The 21,921-nt window shown below is 33.6% G+C and overlaps 1 long non-coding RNA gene and 1 pseudogene across 1 annotated transcript in view; one reads left to right on the top strand and one right to left on the bottom strand.

Annotated features, from left to right (window-relative positions):
• LOC144455663 (uncharacterized) overlaps window positions 1-21,921 on the top strand; it is a 75,442-nt gene that overhangs the window by 8,430 nt on the left and 45,091 nt on the right. The window lies entirely within an intron of this gene.
• LOC110212401 (tripartite motif-containing protein 5-like) lies at window positions 16,022-17,444 on the bottom strand (annotated as a pseudogene).

Raw genomic sequence — 21,921 nt, 5'->3', positions numbered from 1 at the left:
TCACTTAATTCTATCAATTCAAAAAGGTTTTTCCAGTTTCCTCTGAAATTATCTATTTTATAATTTCTTATATTACAATAATATTCCATTACACCACCTACCACATCATTTAGCCAATCCCCAATAAAACCACACTCCTTTAGTTTCTAATTTTTGGTTAAAGTGAAAAGAGTTACTATATTTTGTATGTATGTACATATGTGTGTGTATTCCTTTGTCTTTTCATTTTTTATCTGTTTGGTGATATAGACTTTGTAATCATATAAAGAGTCAAAGGTTGTTTTTCAGAATGATTGGACGAATTCAGTTTCTCCAACAGTTCACTAGTGCATAGGGTTTCCCAGCATCCCTCCAGTGTCTGCATTTTCGTCTTTTGTCATTTTTGCCAGTCTGATAGCAATGAAATGGAACTTCAAGTTGCTTCAATGTGCATTTATTTATCTAATTATTAATAATTCAGATCATTTTGTATGATTGTGGCTTGAATATCTTCCTTTAAAAACTGATTACTGGAAACTGACCCGGAGCTCCAAACCCAGGAAGGCCCAAACCAGAAACACTAGAAGTTATGGCCTCATATCTCATTTCAAATCTTTGGGAAGAGCTGAAATGCCCCATCTGCTTAGATTTCTTCACGTGTGCCACATATATGGAATGTGGTCACAATTTCTGTGCAAGATGTATCCATCAATTTACTACAAAGACTTCAAAGCCTAGATTTCAACATCCTAAATAGAATAAGAACTACATTAAGACTCTCTGGCCTAGTTGACAACTGGAGACAATGGCACAATCCTTCAGATTGCTCACCCTTCACATGATGAGGAACTGGAAGCTGAGATATATGATCAAGAGAAAATTCTGTGAGGAAATCAGCATGGATCCTGAAGCTGCCCATTCTAGAATCATCTTGTCCACAGATATGAAAACAATGAGAAGAAAAGATGCACAGATTAAGTTGTGTCCTACTGTGGAGAGACCTGAGCTTTGTGGTGCTAGCAACCTATGTCTGGGAAACATTATTGGGAGGTTACAGTGGGAAACAGTTCTGCATGGGATGTTGGTCTTTGTAAGAACTCTGTAAAAAGAATTGGAGAGGTTTCACCATCTTCTATTGGATATTGGCTTTTGAGTCTAAGACAAAGTAAGTATATTGTTTGCCCCATACCTAGGATGTGTATTCCCTTAACAAGGAAGATCTATAAAGTGGCGATCTTTTTGCATTATGAGGCAAGAGATGTAGTGTTTTATGATGCAGACAGTAGATGTCACATCTATACATTCACCAGCTCCTTTTTAGAGCCTCTCTGGCCTATATTTTCCACTGGCCTCTCCTCCAAGAAGAAAAATATTCTAACTATTGAGCCAGTATCAGATGAGGCTGCAGAAACCCCAGAACATGCATGACCATGACCATGACACTTGCTTGGAGATTTCCTACAGAAGGGAATCCAGTCCCTGACCCCAGTACAAGATCTTTTTTTTCTTGTATTAGGTTTTACCTCACTTTGGGAGTGGGGAGGAATTTCTCATTTTGAAATATTCAGGCAATGTATTGCTTACTAGGGGGAGGTCAACACTGATGACTTAATAAACTATGTGATGGATTCATATTTTACTGTACAAAATGAAGAAATCGATTTCAAAAACACATGGAAAGACATATATGATCAAAAGCACAGTGAAGTAAGCAGAACCAAAAAAAAAACCCCACACAATTTATACTGTAACATTAATAGTATAACACAAACAAATTTACATATTTTAGTAAACTTATTAAAAATCTCATGAGGAGAACCAGAGGAACAATTTGTACAATAACAGCAACACTCTAAAAAATGAACAACTTTGAAAGCTGTAGAAACTGTAATCTGTCAATACAGAACATTAGGAACAATGAAAGTCTCTTAATCTCCATTGCCCTCAGTTTCCTATCTGCAAACAAACAAACAAACAAACAAAAACAACAAAGAAAAAAAAGAGATTGAAACAAATTGCCTCTGAGATGTCTTTTAGTTCTATGGCTATGTCTCTCCAAAAAGCCATCCTAACTTGAATTAGCAAAGTTATTCATCAATCACTACACCATGCTCTGAACTGAACTCTTAGTCCTGAAATTCCAGATGTGAGTTGCCTTGGTGACATGTACTCACTTCCATTGTTCTTTCAGTTTTTGTCCCCTCTATCCTCATGCACTCTGTGTATTTATAGGAGAGTGCACTCTAGGTTTGGGGTGGGCATGACTAGGGAATGATTCCTTATTCTTCTTGCCATCCATTCGAATAACTATATTTGCTAAGAACTGAGTCTGTTTTCTGTGTGTTATTGGGAAGCATATTGGTGGGGGCTCAAAGAGCATACCTCCTCAGGATTACAGGGAAAGTAGTACTAATTATTCTTCTAGGGACTCTACCTTCCACTGTATGAGGAATTGGGGCAGTGAGCCCTAGAAAGAATGTTACACTAGCATAGTTCCATTTTTTTCTATTTCGTTTGTTTTGCATCAATAAATTTTCTCACATGAAAAAAAGACCAACTTGATTATGTCTTGACTCTCCTTTGAGGAATTGTTTTGAGTTTTATAAATTTGAATTGGTTCTCTATATATTTTCAAAATGAGACCTTTCGCAGGGAAACTTATTGCAATGATTTTTTTCTTATTACCTATTATTTAAAGCATAAATATTTTTTAATTTTTTTTTCACTTTCAAATTTTCTCTCTCCACCTTCTCCCCCACCCATTGAAAAGGCAAGAAAAATCTTTTAAAAAACTAACAAATATGTATAGCAAAGCAAAGCAAACTTCTTCATTAACTATTTTCCCTACCTCTCTTCCCCACTCCAAAAGCAAGAAAGAGAAGGAAAGAGGAAAAAAACAAGATGCTTCATCTGACTCCATCAGTTCTCTATCTCTATAGATGGACAGGATGTTTAATCATGAATCCTTTATAACTGGGGTTGGTCATTACGTTAATCAGTGTTACCAAATCTTTCAAAGTTGATTATATTCACATTATTGATATTACTACATAGATTGTTCTCCTGGTTCTGCTCACTTCACTTTGCATAAATTCATACATTTCCACAGATATTTTTTTTTCTGAAACCATCCTACTTCTTGTTTCTTAAAGCACAATAGCATTCTATTACTTTCACATATCACGACTCATTCTAACATTTTCCAGTTGATGGGTATCTCCTCAATTTCCAATATTTTGTCACAACAAACAGAGCTGCTATAAATATTTTTGTACATATAAGTGATTTTTCTCTTTCTCTGATTTGCACAGGGTATACAACTTTACTAATGGTATTTCTGAGGCAATGTGCATACACTGTTTAATAACATTTTAGACATTATTCCAAGTCACATTTCCCAATATCTTCTGCATTATTTGCCATTTTCTTTTTTGTACCAACTTAAGCAATCTCATAAGTTTGGACTGGTACCTTATAGTTGTTTAATTTTTATTTCTCTAAATGTTATTGGTAGAGGGGATTTTTTCATATGGCCATTGATTTTCTTTGATTTTTTTCCTCTGAAAACTGCCTGTTCATAGCCTCTGATCATTTATCGATTGAGGAATGTCTCATTTTTTTTCTTTATAAATTTGACTCAGTACTATATATATTTTATAAATCTCACTTTTATCAGAGAAATTTGCTGCAAATATTTTCTCCAGTTTCCTGATTTTTTTTATTTTAGCTGCTTTTTTTGTTTGTGCAAAAACTTTTAAGTTTTATACAATCAAAATTATCCAATTTATCTACTATGCACTCCTCTCTCTCTCTCTCTCTCTCTCTCTCTGTCTGTCTCTCTCTCCCTTTCTCTCTCCTTCTCTTTCCTCTCTCTATCTCTCTCGTCATGAACTCTTTTACTATACACATGTTTGACAGGTTATTTTTCCATGCTCCATATTTTGCTTATGATATAATCCTTTATGTCCAAATCATGCACACATTTTGAACTTTTCTTGCTAATTAATGTGAATGTTGGTCTATAGTTTCTGGTAGATTACTTTCCAGTTTTCCCAACAGTTTTGTCAAATAATGAGTTCTTACCCTAACAGGTGGGATCTTGGGTTTATCAAACATAAGATTACTATGTTCATTTGTGTACCAAATCTATTTCACTGATCAACTGCTTTGTTTCTTACTCAGGACAAAATTAATAATTGATAATTACAGCTTTTTAGTATGGTTTGATATCTGATACTGCTAACACCCTGTCTTTTACTCCTCCCTGGATTCCTTTGATATTCTTGACCATCGGTTCACCCAGATGAATTTTGTTATTTTTTATTCTATCTATAGAAAGTAATTATTTTGTAGTTTGACTGGTATAGCACTGAATAAATAAATTAATTTAGGTAGTCCTGTCATTTTTGTTATATTTTCTTAGCCTAAAAATGAGCAATTAATATTTTTTCAAGTGTTTAGATTTAGTATTTAATTGTATAAAGAATTGTTTTTAGAGTGTTTAGATTTAATATTTCAATTTTAGGTTTAGTCTTTAATTATGTAAAAAATGTTTTGTAACATTTTTGTGTGTGTCTTGGCAGGTAGATTCCCAAATATTTGTACTATCTACAGTTATTTTATTTTATTTTTATTTATTTTTATTTTCATTTATCAACAATCACTTTGATAAGCTTTTGAGTTTTAAATTTTTCTCCCCTTCCCTCTTTCTTTCTTCCTCTCCCTCCCCAAGATGGCACACAATCAGAAATAGGCTATACATATACATTCCTCTTAAATATATTTTCACATTAGTGAAATTAGTGATGTTGTAAGGAAGAATTAGAACCAATAGGAGGAACCACCAGAAAGAGGAAACAAAACAAAACAAAAGAAAAAAAAATGGTAAATAGTATGCATGGATCTGCATTCAAACTCCATGGATCTTTCTTTGGATGTAGATAGCATTTTCCATCACGTGACCTTTGGAGATATCTTACATCATTGCACTGCTGAGAAGGGCTAAGATTATCAAAGTTAGTCATCACACAACATTACTGATACTGTGTATGCTGTTCTGTTCACTTCACTCAGCATCAGTCCATGCAAGTCTTTCTAGGTTTTTCCGAAGTCTGCTTGCTCATCATTTCTTATGGCACAATAGTATTCCATTACATTCATATACAACAATTTGTTCAGCCATTCCCCAAATGATGACATGCCCTCAATTTCCAATTCTTTGCCACCACAAAAAGAGCTGCTATAAATATTTTTGTACATATGAGTCCTTTTCCCATTTGTATGATCTCTTTGGGATGCAGCCCTGGAAGTGCTATTGCTGGGTCAAAGGATATGCACATTTTTATAGCCCTTTGGGCATAGTTCCAAATTGCTCTCTAAAATGGTTGGATCATTTCACAACTCCACCAACAATGCATTAATGTTCCAATTTTCTCACATCTTCTCTGACATTTATCATTTTCCTGTTTTGTCATGTTAGCCAATGTGATAGGTGTGATATGGTACCTCAGAGTTATTTTGATTTGCATTTCTCTCATCAATAGCGATTTAAAGCATTTTTTCATATGACTATAGATGACTTTAATTTCTTCATCGGAGAACTGCCTGTTCACATCCTTTGACCATTTATCAATTGGGGAATGACTTGTATTCTTATAAATTTGACTTAATTCTCTATATGTTTTAGAAATGAGGCCCTTATCACAGATACTGGTTGTAAAAATTCTTTCCCAGTTTTCTACTTTCCTTCTACTCTTGGTTGAATTGGCTTTATTTGTGCAAAAACTTTTCTATTTAATGCAATCAAAATGATCCATTTTGCACTTCATAATGTTCTCTATCTCCTGTTTGGTCATGAATTCTTCCGGTCTTTATAAATCTGACAGGTACACTATTCCTTGCTCTCCTAGTTTGCTTATTGTATCAACCTTTATATCTAAATCATGAACCCATTTTGACTTTATTTTGGTATATGGTGTGCGATTTGGGTCAATGTTTAATTTCTGCCGTACTCTTTTCCAGTTTTCCCAGCAGTTTGTGTCAAATAGTGAGTTCTTAACTCAGAAGCTGGGGTCTTTGGGTTTATCAAATAATAGATTACTATAGCCATTGACCACTGTGTCTTGCATACCTAACCTATTCCACTGATCCACCATTCTATTTCTTACTCAGTACTTAGTTTTGATGATTGCTACTTTATAATACAATTTAAGATCTGGAACAGCTAAGCTACCTTCCCTTGCTTTTTTTTATCATTAGTTTCCTTGATATTCTTGACCTTTTGTTATTCCAAATTAATCTTGTTATTATTTTTTCTAGCTTTATAAAATAATTTTTGGTAGCTTGATTGGTATGGCACTGAATAAGTAAATTAGCTTAGGTAGAATTGTCATTTTTTTTTGGTATTTTTTTAAAGGCAATTGGGGTTAAGTGACTTGCCTGGGGTCACACAGGTAGTAAGCGTCAAGTGTTTGTTCTGAGATCGGATTTGAACTCAGGTCCTCCTGACTTCAGGGCCGGTGCTCTATCTGCTGTGTCACCTAGCTGCCCCACTAGAATTGTCATTTTTATTATATTAGCTCAGCCTACCCATGCGCAACTGATGTTTTCCCAATTATTTAGGTCTGACTTTATTTGTGTGAAAAGTGTTTTGTAATTGTGTTCATATAGTTGCTGGGTTTATTTTGGTAGGTAGACTCCTAAATGTTTTATAACATCTACAGTAACTTTGAATGGAATTTCCTTTCTATCTCTTGTTGTTGGGCTTTGTTCTTCTATTCAGATGATCGTGTTCTTCCTGTTAGTTTTGTTGTTGACATGATCAATTATGCTGATAGTTCTCTTAATATTGAACCAGCCCTGCATTCCTGGTATAAATCCAACCTGGTCATAGTGTATTATTCTTATGATAAGTTGATGTAATCTATTTGCTAACATTGTATTTAAAATTTTTGCATCTATATTCATTAGGGAAATTGGTCTATGATTTTCTTTCTCTGTTTTGACTCTTCCTGATTTAGGTATCAGCACCATATTTGTGTCATAAAAAGAATTTGGTAAAACTCCTTCTTCACCTATTTTCCCAAATAGTCTGTATCATATTGGAATTAATCGCTCTACAAATATTTGATAGAATTTGCTTGTAAATTCATCTGGCCCTGGTGATTTTTTCCTAGGGAGTTCATCAATGGCTTGTTAAATGTCTTTTTCTGAAATGGGGCTATTTAAGTATTTTACTTCTTCTATTAACCTGGGCAACTTATATTTTTGTAAATATGTATCCATTTCTCTAAGATTGTCACATTTTTTTCTTGCTTTTTAAAGATCAAATTAGGTAATACTTTTATTCTTTTTCTTCAACCTCCCAGTTTTATTTATTAGTTTAACATATTTTATTACTTTCAGTTTTGTTAATATCTCCTTTCATTTTTGGTGTTTATTTGGGGATTTTTATTTGTTGTTTGTCTACCTTTTTAGTTGCAGATCCAAAATTTTGATATGTTCTTTTCCTTTTTTATTAGATTAGATTAGAAATATAAAATTCCCCCTAAGTACAGCTTTGGCCACATCTCACAAATTTTGCTATGATGTGTCATTGTTGTCATCTTTTTTGTAATTGCTGATTGTTTCTATGAATTGTTTTTGGATTCTCTCATATTTTTATTAGGTTATATAACATTTCTAATACTATGTCTGTCTTCCTAACTTCTTTCTTGTTTATTTTATGATTATATTTATCCAGGTCTGAAAAGCATAAATTGAAGTCCACTACTACTATAGTTTTACTCTCTGTTTCATCCTTGAAGGATATGCAATTTATGCCATTTGGTACACATATGTTCAATACTGATACAAATTCATTTTCTATGGTGACTTTAGCCAAATGTAGTTTTCCTGTTTATCTCTCTTAATTAGGTCTATTTATATTTTTACTTGGTCTGAGATTATGTTTGCCATCTTTTCCTTCTTACTTCAGCTGAAGCATAAGACATTCTTCTCCAGCCCCCCTCCCCCCCCTTTTTTTTTTAACAATTTGTATATATTTCTGTTTCAAATCTGTTTCTTATTAACAAAATGTTGTTGGGTTCTGGTTTCTAATCCATTCTACTCTCCTTTTCAATTTTATGTGTGAATTAATACAATATACAATCTCAGTACTAATCACCACTGTGGACTTCCCTCTATCCTATTTTCTCATGCTTATCCTTCTCCTTTTTCTCTGTCATTTCCCCCTCCTTTCCCTCTGGTAGGATTTACTTTGCTTTTGACCACTGCCTCCTTTAATCTACTCTCTTTATCATTTCCCTCTTTCTCTTAACCCCCTTTCTCCCTACTTAAATGTTGGGAAAGATCAATTTTTGTACCCAACTAAACGTCTACATTTATTCTCCCCTCTTGGAATCAGTTCAGATGAGAATGAAATCAACTGATGGCTGCTCTGCCTACTGCCCCTTCTATTACATAAACTCTTCCTTTTATGCTACATTATGTAAAAGCTTTTTTATGATCAGACTCTTTTTGTGTGTGTTTGCTCATCCTTCCATCCTTTTTGACTCTGGACTTTATGTTAGTGTTAGGCTCTGCCCACTTTTAGATGGTGTCTTGCCTGAGCTGTCTTTTTATGCCGTTTTGCTATTTTCACAGCTCATTCTGAGGGTAATGCAAGTTTTGGATGCTTCCAAGGTGATATGATCCAGGAGGTGTTTGTTCTCTTCTCTGTTATGAGCTGTGCAAGCTCCTGCCCCAGGTTTGGGTGTGTTGGATTATGTGTGGTTGACTTTTAGTAGATTGTTGCTGGACTCAGTCATTGTTAGCCTACTGGGAAGTTCATCAGGTTCAGAGAGACTGAACTGCTTTGCTTAACTTTAGTGTTGGTGTCCTGGTCTGGTTATTCAACTGCAAGCTTATGTGCAGGGTTACAGGTTAAAACAGAAGCAACCACCTTTACACACACATTCTTGGGCTCAGACCCCCATCTAAGTTTTATAACTTGTTCCTTGCTCTGTAAACAGCTAGGATCACTCTGTTTCTCTCTCTCTCTCTCTCTCTCTCTCTCTCTCTCTCTCTCTCTCTCTCTCTCTCTCTCTCTCTCTCTCTCTCTCTCTCTCTCTCTCCCTCTCTCTCTCTCTCCCACCACCACCTCCCAGCAGCTCCTCTCTTTCCTGGAGCTGTGACTCAAAATACTGGGTAATGGGCAATAACAATGCCATCTGGTATTCATTAGTGTTTCCAGTATGTGTTTAGTGGTCCCCTGGTATCTCTTTCTTCTTTGATTCTTTCAGACCTATAGTTGATTCAATCCTGTGTGCTATCCCCACTCTTGCTGCTGCTGCCACAGCTGCATTCTTAGCCAACCCCAATGTTCCCAGTTCTTTCTTTCTGTCTTCCTAAGCTGTCCAGGCCTAAAAAAAGTACTGTGGCTTTTTCTCGACTTTCCCAATCAAAATTCAGTTTAAGATGTTTACTATGTTATAAGGAAGTTACATTGAGGTGGAGAAAAATGTCAACTCTCACTCTGCTCTCATCACTATGTCAATCCATTACTTAATTTTTCTAGTTTTCCATTCTAATTTTTTTTTACTATATCACAGTAGTTTTTTGAAAACTGTTAAAATGTATATAATTAAAATTATCTATTTTACCTTTTATCTTTTCCCTTATTTAACCATGGACTCTTTCCCATTCAAAGATCTGAAAAATAATGTTTTCCTTGCCCCTGTAATTGGTTTATGATGAAACTTTTTTTTGGGTACCATGACTTTTAAAACTATATGTATTATGTATCCATTTGGAATTAACTTCTTTATACAGTGTGAGGAATTGATTTAAATCAAAATTCTTCCATGCTGCTGTCTAGTTTTCCCAGAATTTTTTTTTTGGTCAAATGATGAGTTCTTTCCTCAAAAACTAGGCGTTTCAAGTTTATCAAACATTATTGTATTGCACTTGCTTGTTTCTGTATATTGTGTACCAAATCTGTTCCACTCATAAACCTTCCTTTACCCTCTTCCCATCTTTCCCCCCTTTCCTGGATCAAATCATTTTAAGAATTACTGCTTTGTAGCATAGTTTGAGATGTGGTACTCAGAAGCATCCTCTCCACCTTCCCACTTTGTATTTTCATTATAATCCTTGAGATCTTGATGTTTGGCTCCACCACAGGAATGCATTACTGTTTTTTCCAGGTCTATAAAATATTCTTTTTGGAGTTAAATACAGAAATAAGTCAAATTAATGAAATTGATACAGAAATGAAGTGTAAAATGATTTAGGTACCTTTGTCATTTTTATTATATTGGTTCAACCTACCCATGACAATTAATGTTTCTCAAATTATTTAGGTCTGTTTTTATTTCTGCAAAGAGGGTTTTATAGTTGGATTTATATAGTCCCTGATTGGATCTTGGAAAATAACACTCAAGTATTTTACAGCTTCTGCAGTTATTTTGAATGGAATCGCACTTACTAGTTCTTCTTGATGGGTGTTGGCTATATATATAGGAACGCTTGTGACTTAGGTGGTTTTATGTTGTGGCACTGCTGATGCTATTAATTATTTCAATTTTTTATTTCAATTGGCTCAAGCTCTCTAAGTATACTAACTTATTATTTATAAAACATAAATAATTGTGTTTTCTTTTCCCCATGCTTATTCCATTAAGTTGTTTTTCTTATTCTATTGCTATAGATAACATTTCTAGCACCTTGGTAAATAGTATTATTCAAAATGTATCTCCTTGTTTTACATCTTATATTATTTGAAAAACCTCTACTTTTTTGCCATTACATATTATGTTTGCTCTTGGGTTAGTCAAATATAATGTAGTATATTAAGGAAAGCTATATTTATTTCTATGATTTCTAGAGATTTTTTGTGTGTGTGTGTGGGTGTGTTTAGCAGAAATGATTGTTGGATGTTTTAACAAATGTTTTCAATAATTGGTGATATAATCATGTTTTATTATTTATATTATTAGCAAGTTATATATTATTATTATGTTCCTTATGCTGAACTGAACTTTCAATCCTGGTGTAAAACCAAACCTGGTCATAATATGTATCTTTCAAATATAGTACGTGGTTTGAATCTACTTCTAATATTTTATTTAATTTTTTTGATATCACGTTTCATTAGGGATATTAGTCTGTAAATTTCTTTCTCTGCTTTGTCTTTCCTTAGTTTAGGTTTCAAGACTAAGCTTGAATAGAAAATATTAGGAGAATGTTTTTTTCCTTAGTACGCAAATAGATTTTGTGGTAATAGGATTAGTCATTCTTTAAATGTCTGATAGAATTCCTTTGTAAATTCATTTGGTCACTTGAGTGAATTTTGCTCCCTCCCTCTCTTTTAGAAATTCATTTGTGGCTTATTCAATTATTTTTTTAAATATTAGATTATTTAAATAGCATATTTCTCCATTTGTTAATCTGGGTATATTTTTGTAAATATTCAACTATTTCCTCAAAATTATCTGTTATATAAGTGAGCAAAAGTTTCCATTTTTTACTATTTCCTCATCAATTGTTGTGAGTTCCTTTTTCATTTTTAATAGGGAAATTTGGCTTTCTTTTAAAAAATCAGATTAGCTATTGGTTTTTTTTTTTTGTAAAAATTACCTCCTAGGTGTTTTTTAATCAATTAAATCACTTTTTTGCTTCCAATTTTATTGATCTCATTTAAATTTCATGCTTTTTATTCTGTTTTTTTTTTACTTAGGGATTTTTGTTATTAATTTTTTGTTGTAGAAGTTTTTCTTAATTGCATACCCAATTCATTGATCGCTTCTTTTTTTCTCTTTTGTTGATGAAAGTAAAGTGTTTATATGTATATATGAGACTGTAATATGTCTTCATGTATGTATATTTGTATATATCTGTACATATATACACTTAAATTGTATCTTTAAATTTTTAATGTATCATTATCATAATTTTGTTTGATGAAATTTTCCATTGCTTCTTTGGCCCATAAATTCTTTAGAAAGAAATTATATAGTATCTATATTTACTTTTAAACCCTTTCTATAGGGCCTATCTTTGAATATAATTCTGTTGCATTATCATCTATGAATGATGTTTTAATATTTCTGCTTTTCTACAGTTTTGTTAAAGTATTTATATTCCAATGCATGGTTAGATTTTTCAAAGGTGCATTGTACATATAATGGGTACATAAACTCCTTCATATTCTTATTCAGAAATTCCAGAAAATGTATTATCTCTAAGTTTTCTACAGTTCTATTTTTATCTTTAATTTTTTTTTTGCTTTTCTTTTGTTTAAATTTATGTCTGAAAGGGCTATGTTAAGATGTATAATCATTATAGTTTTACCATCTATTTTTCTCTCCAATTAGATTAAATTATTTATATATTTTGATAATGTCATTATGTGCATATGTTATTTGGTTCATATTGATTCATTATCTATGATGTCATTTTGTATAATGTTATTTGCCTGCTTATCTCTTTTTTAACTTTTCTGTATTTGTGATAGCCGTACCTGAATTCATGATAGACGTCTGCTAGTTTTCAATTTATCTTCAACATCACCTAATTATTGGAAATATTTGATACATTTTTAAAGTTTATTATTTTCCTTCATATTATAGTAGCATTCATTTTATTTATACAAAAGCTTTTACAGATTATGACACTAAAATTATTCATTTTATCTTTTATAATAATCTCTCAATTTTTTTTTTTTGGTTAAGAAGTTATCTGATAGCCATAACTGATCTTGTTTCTTTGTAATGATTTTATGGCATGATATTTCATATTCAAGTGACGTTACCATGTCAAATTTATTGTACTATATGATATAAACTGCTGCTCTAAATCTAATACCTTCTAGACTCCTTTCCAGGTTTCTTAGTAGTTTTCCCAGATAGAAAGCTATTTCCTAGGTAATTTAGGTTTTCATATTCATAAAACACTGGATTTTTCAGTTCAATTATTACTTATTCTAACTTACCTAATTTATTCCATTGAACTACTTTTCAATTTTTAACCAGCACCAAATCATTTCAGTTACTAACTTTTTATGATGTAGTTTGTAGTCTTAAAATGCCACACCCCTCATTTTATATCTTTTTAAAAACTAAGTCCATTAATAGCCTAGATTTTTTTCCTTCAGGTGAATTTTTTGTCTTATCTAGAGCTGTAAATCTGTAAATTAATTTTGGTAACATTATCATTTTTATTATATTTGTGTGGCCTAGCCACTACTACTGAATATCTTCTAGTCATTTAATTTGTTCTTTATTTCCCCAAAGAGAGTTTTGTAATTGTATTAATAAAGCTATTAAGTTTCCATTGGTAGGCTGACTTCCGGGTATTAAATACATTTTGTTTTTATTTTAAATGAAAATTTTCTATTACTGTCTCCTGATACTGTTATTACTATATATGTAGAAGTGAATGAATAGTAGAGAACTTATTAAGCACTTCCTATGTGCCAGACCCCACGCTAAGCAACAGGGACATAAATATAAGCAAGCAAAAGAGTCCTTGACCTCAAAAAGTTTACATTCTAATGGCAAAAGACAACATATAGCTCTTCAGCTCTCTAAGGGGAAGTGAAAGGCAAATAGCTAATATTCTTGAGAGATGGCCTGGAAATGTACATGGGAGCCTGGTTGTAGGCCAGAAATAAGTCAAAACTCACCTTTTAGAGTCTAAGGTTTGGTGCAGAGTCCAAGTTTTAGTGGGAAAGGGATGAGTAGGAGAGAGATGGATGGAATAATGTGGCGATTGCTCAGACGTAACATGGAAATGTGGTTCCTTAAGAATCTTTGATGATTAATATAGGATGGTCATAGTAAATCATTAAATCATCAGAAATATGAATAATTTTATTTCCTCTTTGTCTCTCTTCATGGCTTCACTATATTTTTCTTGTTTTCTTGCTACTGATGGCATTTCTAAAATTATGTCAAATAACAGTAGGAAAAGGGGGCATCCTTTATTTACTCTCAAATAAGCTGAGAAAGTTTCTAGTGTTTATTGCATAAAATACCAGTTTTTATTTGTAGATATATATTTTTATAATATTAATAGATCATTTGGTATATTTTCTGAGTTTTTTTTAAAATTCATATTGTTTAACAAAGGGTCTTTCTTCTTCTATTAGTATAATGATGTAATTTTGGATGTTTTTGTTTTATTTTAATATTATTTTGCTACTTGTTTTCCTAATGTTGAACCATCCTCTCAACCAGGGTATAAAATTGACTTAAACATGTAATTTTTTTGGGGGGGAGGATAAACAATAATAAACAATAAATTGTGTTTCTCAGAATTTTCTCAGAATCTTAATAAAAATTTTAAAACAGTAGTGATCAATAATATTCCTCTACAATTCTCTTTCTTATCTTTATCTTTCCATGATTTAGATCGGTAATGTGTTTCCTATGTTTAAAAATCAATCTATGTTGGCATTAGTAATTCTTCAATAGTAAGATAGAATTCTCATGTAAATCCATCTGGATCAGGGTTTTTCATTGCTTTTGTAGTTCCTCAGACCTAGTTCAATTTCCTTTTGTGAGACTATATTATTTAAGATGTTTTAGACGTTATTAATTTGGGTATTTTTATGCATTATGCAGATAATGCTCTAGTTTTTCAAATTCACAGTTTTGTTGACATAAAACTATCCATAGTAGGGTCTGATAAGGCCTTTTATTTTTTCTAGATTTGTTTTGATTCACATTGTTCATTTTTTATTTTCTCCTTTTCTTTTTAATCAGGTTAGCTATAGTTTTTAAAAATCAATTTGTTAAAATTTAAATAGAACCTGATCTTAGTTTTAATTTTAGTTCTATAATCTCCCTGCTTTCCACTTTATTTCTCCTCTAATTTTCAAAATGTCAATGTTGGGACTTATTTTTCCTTTATTTATTGATTCCTTTTCTAATTTAATTACGAATCAATTTCAACAAACCTCTCCTTATTTTTAAATCTATGTCTGAAAGATATAATTTTCCTTCAGAAGAATGCTTTTGTCTACATCTCAGAAGTTTTGGTATGTTTTCTTATCATCTTTGTTTCCATATAGTTATTTATTGCTTTTATATTTTGTTCTTGGGTCCATTCATTATTTAGGAATTCATTACTATTTTCAATTAAATCTGTCTTTTGTTTCTGCTCCTTGTACTGACTACTGTTTCTGTGTGTGTATAAGTTATGATCTGTAAAGGATGTATTTGACATTTCTACTTTTAAACAATTACTTGAAATTTCTTTGTGTTCTTATACACTGTCAATTTTTTGTAAAGGTTCCATGTGTTCCTAAGGTGGGTGTGTTCTTTAATGTTTCCATTCAAAGGAAGCCACACATTTTTGTACTTCAAATTCTGCAATTGTTTGCTTAGTTTTACATTGTTCTTTATGTTAGATTTGTCCAGGTCTAAGAGAGAAACACCAAAGCTCTTTATCATTATTGTATGATCTATGTCTCTTTACAATTTAGTTAGCAATAAAAGGAGATCTACATAAAGGCCTCAGACCAGCAGTGTATTGGTAAACACTTAATAGCTTGCTCTGCAAAATAAATGCATAATGCACCTTTATTTTATTTATTAAAAAAACAAAAACAAAATAGTTATCAATGTATATTGTGTGACACTCTGTAAGAATCAACTCATGGCACAAACTGTGTTTGTCCATGGCCACAGTTAGAAGTTACTTGAGGGGTAGGATTCCAACAAGTCTTTCCTTCATTCTAAGTCCAACACCCCTTTCTCATCAATGATATCCTGGAAGGAAATATGAAGGAGGAAATGACAAGCTTTTGCAGATTATTTTCTGAATCAGATCACATTTGTTATGTACTTAGCTGATTTAAGGAGCAGATAATGCAAGATCCCACCATGTTTGCCCTTTTCTAATTACCAAAAACAAAATTGATGTTTTCCCTGGTAGAGAAGCATTCAGCTTCCAGTTCTCCCTAACTAAGCGTCCTTTTGTGCATATGAGATCAAAAAGTGTGATATCGTTCCCGGATCATCCTGAAATACCTCTGCTTGTTTTGCCCAAACCTCTATACCTAATGGCATTCTATTGAGGAGTGAGGAGGGAAATCATTAAATGAGTTCTCTCTTCCAATTGGCAAACAGTAACAGGCAAAAATGGAATATTCATGTTCTTCCTCAGAAATGCCATCCATGCCCAGTTGTGTAATAGACAAGTCTCTCTCATTCATGTAGTGGAGACTTGAGAGGTAGGTATAAAGAACATACATCTGACCTGAGGAAATATCTGCGGATGTGAAAGTCTTCTTTCCATCATCAAGTAATTCATAGTATTATAGTGATACTGCAACAGTTGAGATTCTTGACATTTCCTCAGAAATTTGCTTAAATAAACGCAAGAAGAATTGCTTAGGTTCGGTGTGAAAGATTCTGGCCTTTGAAGCAACAGTGAGCAACCCTTGCTCAGTGTCTCCTGAATTCTGCAGAAGGGTTATAGATGACATCTGAGACTTTTCGTCCAATGCTGTGACCGTTTCCCTTAGGTCATTTCTGTGTTGGGACAGTTGGAGATTGTTCATCCTTTTTTCTCCCTATTTTGGATTTCTTGCTGGGCCTCGTGCTCTTCAGCTGCTCAAGGTTTTCATTCTTCTCCTCATCCAGCTCCACAAGACTATGGACTTTCTCTTCTTCATCACTTAGGAGTTCCTCTATTTCTTGAAATTCTTCCTCAGTTATTTCTCTTGAGATTTCCACTTGTTCTGTCTACACAACAATCCACAAATGAGGTGCCTTGTTCTTCTCAAGCACTGATTTCTGAACATCTTTTGTATTTCCATGTACCAGTTTCAGATTCTCCTGGAGATTTTTCCCAAAGACCTCAGCAGCCTCTCCTATGAGTAAGATTGTGTGAGCCTCATGTTTCTGGGTTTGTGAACAGGATACACAGAGTAGAGTCTTATTATCTGTACAACCTTGAGTCTGTCACATTTGCTGGGTCCCTCAGGCCTCTGCTGATGTTGTTTACCTGCAACAATAGGTTTCCTTTTACTCAAAGTAGGTTTTCCCATTTTCCTTAAAGTGATTTTAAAAGCTCTTGACTGGGAGATTTCTCTGCACTTAGGGCAGGAGATAGGCATTGAAATTTCACTGGAGCCAAGGAGTTAGACCCACATAACTTTGTAGCAGGTAGGCGCCAAAATTAAAATAGGCTAAATTTCTTTGGGCCACAGATAGGTTAAAATAGAGACAGACTGATGATGGTTGGTTGCTATGGGTCACGTGACAAATAGGAGAGTGCACAGTGGCAATCTTACATTCTTCATGGGCCCCCCAAAATTCTTTGACACTTATGGGCCATATGTTGTGCAGGCCTGCACTGAGACAAGACAGGCAAACACTTTATCCACAATCCATGGCCACTGGGTCTGTGAGACAAACATGACAGATGCTGCAGGTGAGCACATTCTGGGGACCCTCAGCAATCTCTTTAGAATCCATGGTCCTTTGATAGTTATGTTAGCTGCTTCCTTTCAGGAACTCAGTTGCAAGAGGAGATTTAGTTTTGAGCAGGAATGTTCCACAATGCACTTTTAAAGTTTAATCTACATCACGAATATTTTTCAACATCACCTTTTAAGTCTAGACAATCAACAACAACAAAATGAATCAGGCTCTAAATTGTAGCATTGGTTGATTTTTTTTCCTTTGGTAAATTTTATTAATTTTAAACTGAAACACAAAATGAGAGAAGAAAAAAAATGCCATGTACACAGTAGAACATAAGAGAGGATTTGATATAAAACAATAAATTGCCATTTCAAGAAAACTTATATAATAAATAGTACAAATTGTTTTCAAAGCTGCCCAGCTTTTCTTTGCTTCCTTGTAGGTTTTCTTTTGTTCTCTGATATGCATTTTTACATTATTTTTTCTCTTCCTTCCCCCTCACTTCCCCCCCCCAAGAAGGCTACAATTCAGTGTGTATACATAAACACATAGATGGATATGTATAAAACATATACATATACACTCATATACATGTAAGACCATACTATTCTTATCTCCATTTGTTATCTGTTTCTCTGAAGGTGGACATCTTCCTTCATAATTTCAAGTCTTCCCATGTTTTCCTAACATTCACTTATTTCTTAGGTAAAATTTAATAGTCAGCTGTCAGGAGCCAGTTAGAGCTTGGTCTGAAACACTCCCGCCCCAAACACAAATCCATATATCAGTCCATATATCCCTACCACACATATTGAGGCTAATGGCAGAGGAGCACAGAGTGCTTTAAAGATTAGTTTTATCCTTTAGCTGTGTGACCTCAGGAAAGTCTCTTGACTTCCATGGGAACTTTCTTTGTCTATAACATGAGGGGGTTGGACTAGAAGGCTTCTGGGATCCCTTTCATCATATACTTACAAATACACAAAAGACAGAGCAATGAAATATGGGTTCCAGTAAAAATTCTTAAACCTAAGTGCAACCTTAAAAAAATTTGCAAGTGACCTCAGATAATTAAAGATCATTTAACCTTTGTGAACCTCAATTTCCTTATCTGTAAATTGATTGTAGTAATGCTAGCACTACTTATAATGTAGTTTCACATTGTATATTTTGTCTCTTTTTATTCTTTAGTTTTTTGTGTACACATTGTTTTCTAATACAGCAGTGACTTTTTTATTCTTTGCATGCCCAGTACATAAGCATAATGGCTATTATATAAGAAGGTACTTAAGCAATATTAGATCAGGATTTCTGAAAATGAAACCAGGATAGAAGAAAGTCATCTAAAAAAAAAGAAATCTTTGTTCTTTTGTCTCTTCTTTGCCATCATCTTAACTGATGTTTCACTTGAGTAATTTCAATCACCTACTCATTTCTTTGATCCTCTTGGAATAACTTTCAAACCTATAGTGGTCAAATAATTGGGATGTAATGTTACCAGTAGGAAGTTGTACTTACACAGCTAGGGCTAAATCCCATTCCTTGCCCTGACCATTTCTTTCCTTCCATTGCTCATTTTTTTAAATATAAATTTATTTATTTTCAGTTTTCAATATTTACTTCCACAAGATTTTGAGTTCCAAATTTTCACCCCATCTCACCCCTCCCCCCACCCAAAGAAGTCATGCATTCTGAACACCCCTTCCCCTGGTCTGCCTTCTCTTCTATCTCTCCCCCCTCCCTTCTCTTATCCCCTTCCCCTTCTATTTTCCTGTAGGGCAGGACAGACTTCTGTACCCCATTTCCTGTATTTCTTATTTCCCAATAGCATATGAAAACTTTTTTTAAAACATACATTTTTAAAACTTTAGGTTTCAATTCTTCTCCCTTCCTCCCCCCCCAACCACCCTCATTGAAAAGGCAAGTTATGCAAAACACTTCCATAGTAGGCATGTTGTGAAAAACTAACTCTATTTCCCTTAATCCCATCCTGCCCTCTCATTTATTCTATTCTTTCTTTTGACACTGTCCCTCCTCAGAAGTATTTGCTTCTGATTACCCCCTTTCCATTGCTCATTTTTAAGTAATGGACATTCCCATTATCACACCAAGAAAAACTCATCAAATTGTTTTAAAGTAACAAGCACAAGTCATATTCACAAAGGCATCTGAAACAAATCAATGATTGAATATGAGTCCTCAAATCAAGAGAACAATTATAAAATAAATATAGAAGGAAAAAGGTATTGGTCTATCTTCTTTATTTTGGGAAATAACTTCTATACTCATTTGACCCCCAAATAGACACAGAGTACCATTTATTAGTAAATTAGATCAAAGTGAATAAATGCCAACAAAGTAACAGAAAGTATTCAAATCATGATACCGCATATATGCCTATTATAAAATGATACACTTTTATCCAGTATTTAAATACAAGAGGAGCATGGCAGTTGATGTCTTTCCCTGGATCATATTATAAATATCCTCAGGTAGCCCAATTGTATGATAATGTTGAGGTCTTATTAATTACACATGTTAAAAGCCCTGACTCAGTTAAAAGAAAAATGAAATCACTCAAGTGAAACTTCAGTTAAGATGATGGCAAAGGAGGGACAAAAGAACAAAGATTTCTTTTTTTTTTTTAGATGACTTCCTTCTATCCTGGTTTCATTTGCAGAAATCCTGAACTATTTGATGCAGGGTGTACACAAATTATGTTTGATTTTAACCTCACAAAATGTTTGGTGGAAAATCTAATTGCAGTTTAAAAATATTATTTCTATAGCTTGGTTACAACTCAAGTATACTCCATTTCCCATGTATTCCACAGATAATGAGACTCAGTTGTTTTGTGTTATACTCTATCATTTTCCAGGGGTTCATAAATTATACAATACACTGCTTAATCTTCCACACCTTCACTTACTCTTCTTTTCTCTGTTTATATATTCCCACTATATGTCAGCCAATATCTGCATTTTGATTATAAACAGAATGAAACTTCTTCCAAAAACCTGTTAGCATATACAGCAACATATTTTATAATATCTTTCTTGTATTTTATTTCACAAATGCATAAGCTGTATAACGTTTCTTTTTGCTATTGCATGAACTTGGCATTTTTAACTAGCCTGGGATTAGCTTTTCTGTGTGTTCATAAAGCATTAAAGCTTTACTGAACAAAACAGCTCCTTCTGACCTCAGCTAGAAAAATAGAATAACTTTAAGCATGCTCCTTTTATTAATAGATTTTTCCATTTGTAATTCTTTCCCCAAATCCCTCCCCTGTTGCTCTTGCTGCTATCCCTGCTTGTGTGTCAATGTCTAGAAAGATCATCATTTTCTTCCCTGCAATATTTTTGACTTGACAAATGTTGGGGGCAATCAAGTCATCCCCCAAGGTTCCTTGGTTTCTTTATCTATCTCCCTTTTTTTGTTTTTCTATTAACATGCAGAAACAATCAGTTTGGAAGACATAGAGTTAAAACAGTAAGAAGATACACAGTTAACATTCTCATCCAGGAGCTCAGAAGTATCACAAATACCTATCACCATTGTCTGAGTTATTTTAAATGGAGCTAACAGAACAGCCCCTTAAATGTTGGGGGACCAGCAAGAAACACGACAGATGTGCGTGTGTCTCTGTGCTGTTATATACCCACAAGTAATCACTTAGGTCATCATTTTAAACATAGCAGTGGGGCTGAAGTGTTACTGGTTTGAGACATTGCAGACCAAAATGACATGAGATGAAAAATGCATGTAATAAATAAGAAATAAGACAGCTCAACCATGGCAAAAAAAAGAAAGAAAAAGAAAGAAAGGAATACAGGAGGGTTTCTCATGCCATTCAGAATCTCAATCTACTTCAAGAATCTCTGTTACTTCTAAGTGCGTATATTTCTCTCATCAATTACGATACCAAAGCATATGAGGCATATTCCTGGTAATATATAATTATATAGTTTCCCCCTAAACTGTACTTAATGTATTATACAATCAGAAAGTTTGCTTATCTATTGCAACATACCGAAGAAATGATTATGTCAGTTCTGTAACAATTTAAAATACCAGATATTATTGCACTTACTTTCTGATTTTGAAACACTTTATGGAAACTAAAGCTCTTGTAGACTTGGCTCTCAATTGAATGTGCAGACTCTACTGTATTTAAGGTCTGAAAAAATGTGTGGAAATCATCGTGTTCTCAGCTTCTTAGGCTTCCCCGCTCTGCAAACATGCTTCCTCATTATGTAGTTTGCAAATCTGTCTTAATATAACACTTTCCCACAATGTTGCTCTATCCTCCCTCTCCAAGAATTTAATACAATTATCCTTAAAGCTTTCTGCACTCCATCCCAACTAGCTATTCCTTGAACTTAGCATTCCGTCTCCTCTCTTCATGTCATCAAGTAGGCAACCTCTCACGTCAGGAAACACTTCTAAACTTTTATCATCTCCAGCTTCATTCAAGGTTCAGAGAACTTCATTCACCTAGCCTTTCCTGCAACCTACCTCCCAGGCA

Source organism: Phascolarctos cinereus, unplaced genomic scaffold (assembly GCF_003287225.1).
Source record: "Phascolarctos cinereus isolate Bilbo 61053 unplaced genomic scaffold, phaCin_HiC Scaffold_2;HRSCAF=192, whole genome shotgun sequence".
Lineage (NCBI taxonomy): Eukaryota > Metazoa > Chordata > Mammalia > Diprotodontia > Phascolarctidae > Phascolarctos > Phascolarctos cinereus.
Note: the sequence above shows the minus strand (reverse complement) of the source record. Positions and strands in the feature narration are given on the sequence as shown.